The sequence below is a fragment of the Bufo bufo genome, chromosome 3 (assembly GCF_905171765.1).
Source record: "Bufo bufo chromosome 3, aBufBuf1.1, whole genome shotgun sequence".
NCBI classification, from domain to species: domain Eukaryota; kingdom Metazoa; phylum Chordata; class Amphibia; order Anura; family Bufonidae; genus Bufo; species Bufo bufo.
The window spans coordinates 93,075,918-93,088,358 of record NC_053391.1 but is presented as its reverse complement, the minus strand read 5'-3'; positions in this window follow the sequence as shown (position 1 = coordinate 93,088,358).

Below are 12,441 nucleotides of genomic sequence, written 5' to 3'. Positions count from 1 at the left end.
CCCCCAATGCAACCTCCGCCCGCAGCTCGGGGGTCAGGTTACACAGTCTAACAGCACTTCGCACCCTTTTTCATTCCTGCAATGTCATATTTTTACTGTCAAATTTTAACAGATGATGCAACAGCGCCCCCACAGAGATGTACTCTATTGGTACGGGCATGGCGGCGGCAAGCTGTATAAGCGGTGTTGGAGCAAGTTGGTTTTGCACTGGCGCACCCTGAGCTGGGTCCTGGACCGGTGCCATTGGCGTCGGGGGAATATCTCCCACCGCGCTCCCGTCCATAACGGTCGTTGTATCCTGCAGACTATGCCAAGATGTAAGCCGTGTATCGGGGTGGGCTCCACAGGATACTGCGAAGTCATGAACGAGGAAAGCAACCACAACACCAGCTTTTGCCAAAACAGAATTTTACATAAATGTGGCAATAAACACAACCACACATGCTGAGAACATACAATAAATGTACATACACCCAGCCCAAAGTCTGAGACCCTTGTGCTGCCCAGCACGGCGCCCTACAATGGATCGAGGGGGAAAGTGCAGTAATATACCTTCTGGCGGGCACAACTAAACAGCCACACCTTACCTGTTATTACCCTAAAAACAAGAACCACTGTATGGGTGTGTGTTACGGGCTATCCTGCGGTGCAGCACAATAGCTTACAATCTTAACAAGTTCTACAGTATTCCCCCTCCCATAACTGGTCCTGTAGCATGTGCCTGAGTATTCCTCCTGAGCAAAAAAACACCAGCCTGGCTTGAGTTTGTGAGAATTTTATCAGCTCTGCTCTCTCCTTCTCTTCTCTCCAGACTCTATGTTAAACCCACCTCTCTCATGAATATGGAGATATATGTACATTTTGTAGCTGTGTTTAGGAAACAGAGGCATCTTGTGGCTAAACAGCAGAATGTTAGTCCAGATCATTTAATTTAATCTACACAAACAGTGTTCAGACAAGAATGGGTAACATTCTTGATGGGTTTACTTTGCATGAGGGAGTAGTTCTTGTTTGGCAACATCAGTTTGGGTAGTGACAGCATATCCTGTCTGATATGATCTTCTTTGAAGAACCTGGAGCTTTCTACAAAAAACTCAGTCTGGGTTATCAATCAGATCTGCATGTACATGCTTGTATGTAAAAGCAAAAAGTTAATGGCTATCCTCATGTAGGGGGACATAGAAGAAAGCATGCCACAAATCAATGACTGTAAAGAAGAAAGTACTTGGTGGTATGGATGAGAGAAGAGTGTAGGGTTAGGGCATCATAGAAGTGTCAGCCACTGTGGTAGCATTAATTGCCCTTAGATCATGTACGTATCATGTGATAAGTAACTCCCCCTTCGCTGTCCTTTTGTTTACTGGGAACAATGGAGTATTGCATGGAGATGCACATTTCTTAATGACCTCAATGTCCAGATGCATTAAGCTTGGATCTGTTTTTCTAACCCTTGAAGCTGAGCCAAACTAAGAGGGTACTGATTAAGCTTACCGGAGAACTACCAGGCATAACAGTGGTTTTGCAGGTGGAACAGATATTCTATCCACATCTTTCTTATCTTTAGCCCAAAGGCTATCAGGAACCTCCTGCAGAGCTGGAATATCCGGATTTCTAGACTTTCCATCTTGTAGGGGCTGAGCCAATGCAATGTACATGATCTGCAATTGTTCTAATGATAGAGGACCTGTTCCAGTCACTCATCCATCCTCTGGACAATATCAGATGAATGGCTGATAATACATCTGCTCCTATAAAGTGGACTGGGCAGCTATCATATACTAAAAACTTGCAAAGAACTTCTTCAGTCTCAGATATATAAACAGAAATGGGTATAGTTCCCTGCACAGGTATGGTATTTCAGATAGACCTGCCCCTTTAACAACTTTCTTTGATATTGCAGCTTTAGGTACAGTACTATCTCCTTTTGAACTACTGAATGACTTGCTCTGGTGTCTACAAGACAGTCAACATCCAGGACCCAGGGAAATTCAGCATTGAAAAATGCACACAGCCCTGATTGTAGCTACCTGTATGGCCCAGATAGGGACAGGTTCTGACACTGGAATGTCAATTTTCTATTGCAAGTTCAGAAGCTGCTGGGAATGCAGCATTCTGAGTTCTGGACATCCTTGCATAAAATGACCCTTCTTTCGACAATAAAAGCATGTTCTTGGAGCATTAGAATATATGAATTATCTATCGCCCGAATCCTGCTGAACAAACCCCTTACATCTAGGCTGGTTAGGAAACTCTAACTCTGATTCAACCCAAAATGCCTGAGATTGACCATTCTTTTTCTGTTGTTCCTTTATTCCCTTAAGTACTGATAAAGTTTGGGCTACTTCCGTATGGAAACATTCAGGTCTAATTTTCATTAATTCAGCTTGCAAAGGTACTAACAATCCATTTATAAAAACAAGACCTAAACAGACCCTTGTCTCTGGATATACTAACATCATAATCCTGGTGCTGAAATGCAGTCAACAGACAAGTACCAAAATCCGTCACTGTCTCCTTAGTCTCCTGTCTCAGTCCCTGGACTGCGTGCATCTCTGTTTCCACTTGCTTTTCTACCTACTTTCCTAAACAATCCAATAATTCAGTTCCTTAGTCCACTGTTTTTGGTCGAGTTCCCTGTCTAGTAGTCTTAAAACCTTCAATTTGTGTCAGTAATGTTTGAGCTTTAATCAATCCTGCTGAATCTGACCAAGTTGCTGCATGACTATCTTGTAAAGTCCACATCTGGTGTACAAAACCCATAGGGTCCTTACGTGGCTCAGAAAGATTAGGTCCAAGAATGATACCAGGTTATATGAGTAGAACTTCCACCCACCCCAATGGCAATGGTCTTCTGGGTGTCTACGGGTAAAACATTTTACTCCATTAATTCTATCTTTTCATTTGCATCGATCATTTGGGACTGATTGATTCTAATTAGCTGTAGAGTTGAGCGAAATTTAGAGAAATTAAATTTGGCAATTTCGCAGAGACTAGCAAAAATTTGAAAAATTCAGTTTGGCAACTTCGGCAAAGTTAGCCAAGAAATTTGATTTGTCCTGATTTAATCACTATAAATCAGGTATACCCAGGCCACTTTGCCTTAGGGTGCAGCCACATGGAGGGGTCGTTCTGCGGGCGGGTTGTGGCCATGCTGCCATGAAGAACCGCATGGCCAATTAGCTCACAGCTCATTAGCTCACAGCTCACAGCCTTTCATTTAACTGTATAGTCGATCTTCATTGTTGATGTTCTTGTTGACTTTTCTAGGACATGGAGGCTTAGAAGAAGTAAACTCAGCAAAAGATAAGAATGGTCATCATTAAGACATGCCCCCCCCAAGGGGGGCAGACTGGATGGTATTAGTTAACACACTGGCACTGGAATAATAAAGGCTTTCATCTTATTGGTATTGAAATACATATCTTAGTTTATCGCTAATGTAGAAATAGGTAAATGTAGCAATAAATAAATAAAACTGACACAGAATAAGTCTCCCTGCACTCTCCCTGTAGTCTTCCTGCACTCTCCCTCTCCAATATTCTTAGATTAATAATTTTCAGCAACACTGTCCCTAGCACATGAGCGCTTGCCACGTCTCTCCCTATGCTCCGCTCACAGGACAGTGGAGTAGACCTTGCAGGGTGAGGGTTTTTATAAGGCTGTGACATCACAGGGGACAGCTATGTGTGGATTGGCTAGCTGCACTGCATTATGGGTGATCTTGGGCTTGTCTCCTCTACACTTACTTGCTCTTTTGAACACGTGCAGCTGCCATTTTAGGAAAACCAGATTCGTAACCACGAAGAGTGAGAAAATTCTGATTAGTTTTGAATCCAAATGTTCCTACACTTTGGACCAAATTCAACTTTGAATGCTTTGCTTCGCTCAACACTAATTAGCATTATCAACCACCCAATACATAGAAATTCCCACTTCAGTGAACTTGTGCTTGCTACATACAAGGTAGACAGGAGGGTTTTATATATAAGTAGAGGTAGCAGTCAGAGATAATTGAGGCATTAATTGGGACAAATCAGGATATTGTTTAGCTACTGGTGTTGAAGTCGCTATGGGCTTTGAAGTCACTGAACATTTGCATAGCAGCTACTATAGCTGCAGCATGCTATTCTTCCTCAGAGTATAAATACACATTCTCACCATTCAACTACACTGCACAAACCTTTCTATAAACGTAATCCTTTCCTTTCATCTTTTGACATACATGTATCCATGCTTCAGCCTTCTCTTTCACACCTTTCTTTTTAACTCACCTCGTCAGACTCAAACATCCTTCCTTTGGCACTTCTGCTTTCTTTGTTGTGTGTTCAATATCTTTCACGGCCCACTTACCCGTTTCTCTTTTCACTATCTCTGCAGCTGTCATACGCCATCCTACACCTCAACTGGGATCATCCCCACAGACATTTTTGGATCCAGGCAAACCCATTGTCTTAATTATTGCAGGAGATGATCAAGCTCCTATGTAAGACTACTGGACAAAAGACAGGTCACCAAGATGCACACTTTTGGAAATATAATCACTTAAATCACATAGCAATTCTTGTCTTTGGAACAAGCCACAAAGACCATGTATGTTTAGGATGTTCACTAAGCAATCCCAATCACACACCATGTCCTTATAGGGGAGATCACAGCACAGCACATTTTCCTTCTGATGGATCTGGTGATCCCAATCACCCCCTTGTTTGTTCCACAGGGCCAATTTCATACCCAAGAAATGAATCAATTTTGGATTTCCTTCATGCACTTGGGTCAATTTGAAATATCCCCCAATGTTTTGTCAGGATTCTCCTTTCCTCTCTGTGGGCGTTGTGAATAGAGTTGTCGCCTAATCATAAAATTTTCCATTTGCGAACGGCGAACGCAAATTTCTGAAAATGTTCGCGAACGGGCGAACTGGGCGAACCGCCATAGACTTCAATAGGCAGGCGAATTTTAAAACCCACAGGGACTCTTTCTAGCCACAGTAGTGATGGAAAAGTTGTTTCAAGGGGACTAACACCTGGACTAGCGAATGTCGGAGGGGGATCCATGGCAAAACTCCCATTGAAAATTACATAGTTGACGCAGAGTTGGATTTTAATCCATAAAGGGCATAAATCACCTAACAATCCTAAAATATTTTGAACAACGTGGTTTAAAACATCCAGTGTGTGTATACAATCAGGTATGATGTTGTATCGATCAGGTAGTGTAAGGGTTACGCCCGCTTCACAGACATTGACAGACCAAACTCCCCTTTTAATGCACCGCAAACAGTCCATTTGCCCAACCGCAAACTCCCTATTTGCACAAGGTTGGATACCAAGCTAGCCATGTCCTGTTGATGTCATTGAAGGTTTCCTCCTCCACCCAGCCACGTACAACACCAAGGGTCCCCGAAAGGTGAATTGAATTGATTTTTCGAACGGGGAGATGGTTAAAAAAAACGCTGGCTCCCTCCCCTTTGTTTGAATCCACGGTCACTGCATCTGCGCCGTGTAATTTACTCTCACACCCGATATGAGTGTTATTTTCTGTAGTTCTCTCTTCTCATCAGTTTAATCCCTGTTACGTCCCCAATCTGGGGTCCATTTATTAAATAGATTTTTCGAGCGGGGAGATGGTTAAAAAAACGCTGGCTCCCTCCAGTTTGTTTGAATCCACGCCACGGTCACTGCGTCTGCGCCGTGCAATTTACTCTCACACCCGATATGAGTGGTATTTTCTGTAGTTCTCTCTTCTCATCAGTTTAATCCCTGTTATGTCCTCAATCTGGGGTCCATTTATTAAATAGATTTTTCGAACGGGGAGATGGTTAAAAAAACGCTGGCTCCCTCCCCTTTGTTTGAATCCACGTCGCGGTCACTGCGTCTGCGCCGTGCAATTTACTCTCACACCCAATATGAGTGGTATTTTCTGTAGTTCTCTCTTCTCATCAGTTTAATCCCTGTTACGTCCCCAATCTGGGGTCCATTTATTAAATAGATTTTTCTAACGGGGAGATGGTTAAAAAAACGCTGGCTCCCTCCCCTTTGTTTGAATCCACGCAACGGTCACTGCGTCTGCGCCGTGCAATTTACTCTCACACCCGATTTGAGTGGTATTTTCTGTAGTTCTCTCTTCTCATCAGTTTAATCCCTGTTACGTCCTCAATCTGGGGTCCATTTATTAAATTGATTTTTCGAACGGGGAGATGGTTAAAAAAACGCTGGCTCCCTCCCCTTTGTTTGAATCCACGCCACGGTCACTGCGTCTGCGCCGTGCAATTTACTCTCACACCCGATATGAGTGGTATTTTCTGTAGTACTATTCTCATCAGTTTAATCCCTGTTACGTCCCATATCAGGGATTGCCTTTTGTGAAAAAAAATTTAGGCCGGGTACCTTCGACTGTCTTCACAGTGACAGACCAAAATGAATTGATTTTAGGAACTGGGAGATGGAAAAAGCAGCTTGGTCGGTCCTCTTATTCCCAAATTGGGGCACTGCGCGTGCACGGAGCAATGTGCTGGGACACCCTATATGAGTGGTGTCTTAACTAGTACTATTCCTATCAGTTTAATCCCTGTTACGTCCCTATCCGGGGACGTGTGTAGAATTGATTAACCATTGTCGAATTAACGAACCATTACGACATCCTGCAATAATTTAGTTCTGAGCTTTGTACTTGCTTTGTATTGGAATTGATGGGGATTTTTTTAATTGTATGCATTATTTATAATAAACTATTACGAGACTTTATTATGATTTTTTTATTTTATGTATTAAAAACCCATACAACTTAAAAAAAAAAAAAAAAACATTAATGTTTTTTCTATGAAAAATTATCCAGCCAATCGCTTTTGGTCTGATCATAATGAAGCAATGGCCTTATCATCTGGAGTGTGGCAACATTGCCAACACACTCATAGAGGTGATGATCGCTTCATTGTGATACGCAAGCCCCTTCACCACAACAAGGTAACGATCACGAAGGGGAATTGACACTTGTATGTGCCTTTTTTGTTTTGTTTTTGCAGCCACAGTGCAGCACCAGAGGCCAGAAAAATTAGGCATGTACACATGCCTGAAAAATAATAGTATTGTTGCAGCCGCTGTTGTAGCAGCAGCCGGAAAAATTGATGTTTTCAAGGCAGAAAGGTGACTAAAACATTGTGGCTTGAAGCCTAGTTGGTGGCGGAGTATTCACGAAAGTCATCCGGTATGCAGACATTAAATACAGCAGCGTGGGGACCATTTTGAGGCCAAGGCATGTCATCCGGCCTTTTGTTAGTCAAACGTATCCCCCACTGTCAGTCCCTTCGGGATCCATGCCTCATTCATCTTAATAAAAGGTTAGGTAATCAACACTTTTTTGACCGAGGCGACTTCTTTTGTCAGTGACAATGCCTCCTGCTGCACTGAAGGTCCTTTCTGACAGGACACTTGAAGCGGGGCAGGCCAGAAGTTCTATCGCAAACTGGGATAGCTCAGGCCACAGGTCAAGCCTGCACACCCAGTAATCAAGGGGTTCATCGCTCCTCAGAGTGTCGATATCTGCAGTTAAGGCGATGTGTAGGACTGAAAAAGCTCTGCATGTCCTCCATCAACAACACATCTGTAAAGCGCCCTGTCCTTGCCGCCGTGGTCGTGGTAGGAGGAGGATTACTTTCACCTCTTCCCCAGTTAGATTACCGTTGTGCTGTGACATCCCCCTTATAAGCTGTGTAAAGCATATTTTTTAGTTTTGTTTTGAACTGCTGCCTTCTTTCTGACTTTTGGTAATTTGGTAACATTTCCGCCACTTTCTGCTTATACCGGGGGTCTATTAGCGTGGCCACCCAGTACAGGTCGTTCTCCTTCATCCTTTTTATACGAGGGTCCCTCAACAGACATGACAGCATTAAAGACCCCATTTGCACAAGGTTGGATGCCGAACTACTCATTTCCCGTTCCTCGTCCTCACTGATGTCATTGACGGTCTGTTCTTCCCCCCAGCCAGATATAACACCACGGGTCCCAGATAGGTGACAACAACGAGCACCCTGGGATGCCTGCTGTGGTTGGTCTTCCTCCTCCTCAAAGCCACATTCCTCCTCTGACTCCTCTTCCTCATACTCCTCTTGCAGCGTTGCCGCAGGTCTGGCAAGCGATGATGACAAGGCTGTTTCTGGTGGTGATGGTGACCACAACTCTTCCTCTTCACGCTCATCTACAGCCTGATCCAGCACTCTTCGCAGGGCACGCTCCAGGAAGAAAACATATGGGATGAGGTCGCTGATGGTGCCTTCGGTGCGACTGACTAGGTTTGTCACCTCCTCAAAAGGACGCATGAGCCTACAGGCATTGCGCATGAGCGTCCAGTAACATGGCAAAAAAGTTCCCAGCGCCGCCGAGGCTGTCCTAGCACCCCGGGACTCCACCAGCTGGTATGGTAAAAGCTGGCGGGCTAAGAGTTTTGTCAAGCCAGCTGTCAGACGCCGGGCAAGGGGGTGACTCTGTGACATTGGATTCTTGCGCTCAAACATTTCCTCGACAGACACCTGACTGTGAGCAGATGAGATGGAACTGCTGAAGGTGAGAGGCGGAGTGGCGGGTGGTTGAGAGGGGGCAAGGAGGACAGCAGTGGTTGACGTGGCTGAAGATGCTGGACCAGGAGGAGGATGGTGGCTTTGAGTTTGTGTGCTGCTTGTACTCATGTGTTGATCCCATAGGTGTTTGTGATGTGCGATCATGCTGTCTGGCTGACCCCGGGTGCCGATACATGCTGTCTGACTGTGCCACTAGCTCATTGCGACGACCTCTTCCTGCTTCCAACTCGTCTCCTCCTTCTCTCTGTCTCCCCTTCTGAAATTTCCCCTCTCTTCTTCTTCTCTTCGAGCAGGCACCCACGTGGCATCCACGGACACATCGTCATCATCAACCAATTCACTTGTATCTGACACCTCAGCAAAGGAAGCAGCAGCGGGTACAACATCATCATCATCATCACACTGTACGTCCATGTGTGTAATGCTGCCTGACTGAGACATATCTCTGTTATCTACATCCTCTGGCAATAATGGTTGCGCATCACTAATTTCATCCAACTGATGTGTAAATAACTCCTCTGAGGGATCCATTGAAGCGGCTGTGGTGGCTGTGGTGGTAGTGGTGGTGGTGGCGGCGGGCGGGAGAGTGGTAACTTGAGAGCAGGTGACCAAAGCTGAGCTGGAGGAGGATGGTGCGTCAAGGTTCTTAGCGGAAGCTGTTGAAGATTGGGTGTCCTGTGTAAGCCAGTCAACTATTTGTTCCGAATTTTTTGGGTTCAGGGTACGTGGCCTCTGAATACTGGGCATTATTCCAGGGCCAATGGAAATCACAGCACCACGACCACGATGGCCCCTGCGGTGTGGTCTGCCTCTGCCTGTCATTTTTTTTTTAGATAAGTGGTACTATGCGTGCAAGGTACTGTGCCACCCTATATAAGTGGTGGGCTGTTGGCACAGTACAGTCTGTGTGGGCCAGACACACACTGGCTTGCAACTGGGATTATATCACAGAAAAATATTAAATTGAATTTTTTTATCTGCAAGGTATTTGTGAGTGAGTGACACCCTGTAAAGGTATGAGTGGTGGGCTAGCCAGTGGCCACAGTACAGTCTGTGGGCCAGACACACACTGGCTTGCAACTGGGATTATATCACAGAAAAATATAAAATTTAATTTTTTTATCTAAAAGGTATTTGTGAGTGAGTGACACCCTGTAACGGTATGAGTGGTGGGCTAGCCAGTGGCCACAGTACAGTCTGTGGGCCAGACACACACTGGCTTGCAACTGGGATTATATCACAGAAAAATATTAAATTGAATTTTTTTTATCTGCAAGGTATTTGTGAGTGAGTGACACCCTGTAACGGTATGAGTGGTGGGCCAGACACACACTGGCTTGCAACTGGGATTATATCACAGAAAAATATTAAATTGATTTTTTTTTATCTGCAAGGTATTTGTGAGTGAGTGACACCCTGTAATGGTATGAGTAGTGGGCTAGCCAGGGGCCACAGTACAGTCTGTGGGCCAGACACATACTGGCTTGCAACTGGGATTATATCACAGAAAAATATTAAATTGAATTTTTTTTATCTGCAAGGTATTTGTGTCACAGCTGAGGATGGGGGAAACCCTCAGCCGTGCGATGCCAGGAGATGGTTGGTTGCTACTTGGCCAGGACCACAGAATTAGGGAGCAGGTCCTCTCCTATCGCATCCCTAATTTGACCCTGACTCCTAGCTGCATGAGCCGACCTTGATGGTAGGAGGGCTCATGCTCCGGAACCTCGGATCCCTACTAACCCTCCGCAGATCCCTGAGCTAGGAGCTGGGTAGACAGCCCGTTCCTCCTGGACGCGGAGAAACAGGAGTCTAAAGTGGCCAAGCTGCAAGGGGATAGGAACAAGAACAGCCTATGGATATGGCAGGAGAACTACACTAGTTCACACCTACCTGCCACAGCCTTGCTGACTGGATCCCGTGCTCACAGCTGATGTCCACACTATAAATAAATGGACACAGCAAACACACATACACATAGGAACCCAGATCCACAGATGCATTAAACATGAAAGATAAAACAACATCAACTAAACATCATATATAACATTTGCTATGACCACAAGGGTGGCCCTCACTGGCAGATGGTATTAGGTAGGAGGATGACTCCAGCAGACCATGGCTGAAGTACCCTCTGACTACTGCTCTCAGCAGAGGCTATATAGGCCCAAGTAGCCACACCCACACAGACACACCCAGTGCTCACAGTCTAGGAAGGGCATTAACCCTTCTTACACCAGGGAAGGGAAGATCGCAACTTAAAGGGAAATACGCACACAATTACACTGCAGCTGTTACCGCAGGCAGCGACATGCGTGGCAACCGTGTCCTGGGAGTCAGCCAGAAGGCCGAGACACTGCCACCACATGTACACAATAACACGTTGCCTCGGGCAGCCACAAGTGAAGGGAAAATGTCAGTGCGCACAAAACATAACCTCGTGCACAACAAACAGACAAAGTGCATACACAAAACTACACGTTGCCAAAGACAACCGCATGCATGGACAGCGAGCCGCCCTGCAACCAGCTCAGGCTGCTCCACTGCCCAACAACCACAAGTTGCCAGCGGCAACCATACGTGAGGCAAGATACTAGCCCTCACCTGTGGTTGACAACAATCCCAGACCGCGGGCAAATGCATGCGGCTCCCAAGAAGTCACGATCATGATTATGGTCGTGACAATTTGTGAGTGAGTGACACCCTGTAAAGGTATGAGTGGTGGGCTAGCCAGTGGCCACAGTACAGTCTGTGGGCCAGACACACACTGGCTTGCAACTGGGATTATATCACAGAAATGTTTTATTTTTTATTTTTTTTTATCTAAAAGGTATTTGTGAGTGACACCCTGTATGAATGGTGTGCACACAGTACTGTCTGTAGGCCAGACAGTCACTCACTGGCTTGCAACTGCTATTATATCACAGAGAAATAATAAATTGAATTTTTTTTATCTGCAAGGTATTTTCTGTCACACCCTGTATGAATGGTGTGCACACAGTACTGTCTGTGACTGAGCCTGCAGCCTCTCACACACGGGCAGGCAACTGCAATATATATAAATATATAAAAATAAAAATAAAAACAGACTGATGTACCAGCCCTGAAAAGGGCTTTTTGGGGTGCTGTCAGGACGCTGTCCTTACAGCAGATGAGTCTGTGGACACAGAACACTGCCCTAACTAACGCTTTCCCTATTAGATCAGCAGCAGCAGCAGCACTGTCCCTCCCCTCACTAAGAATGCAGCTTCCGAATGAATCTAAAATGGATGCTGTCCAGGAGGTGGGAGGGTCTGGGAGGGAGGGTCTGCTGCTGATTGGCTGGAATGTGTCTGCTGACTGTGAGGTACAGGGTCAAAGTTTACTCAATGATGATGTATAGGGGGCGGACCGAACATCGCATATGTTCGCCCGCCGCGGCGAACGCGAACAAGCTATGTTCACCGGGAACTATTCGCCGGCGAACTATTCGGGACATCTCTAGTTGTGAAATGCCCCTATGACACAGATGCTTCTGGGGGAGTTATCTGGGGCTTTGAGGGTTAGTAACTCAAGACGTTTTTGTTTATGAAGAGACTGCAGCTCTTCATAACCTCGGTGGAACCACCACCAGCTTAGGGCTTTATTAATAAATGTGCCCCAAAATCATTATATGCCTTTAAATGTATGACTGCCCTGAGTCCTTATTCGTGATGAATAGACGTGTACAGTGATTCCACTTAAAGGGGTTGTCTCACCTCCTTATTTCAGTCCTCAGTGCACGGCTCCTGGGGCACTTCCTGAGCTGTAGTGGGGGGGGAGATACCTCTGCTGTGACTGATGGAGCAGGCATGAGGCGCTGAGATAATATAATCCCGCCCTTTGACTAC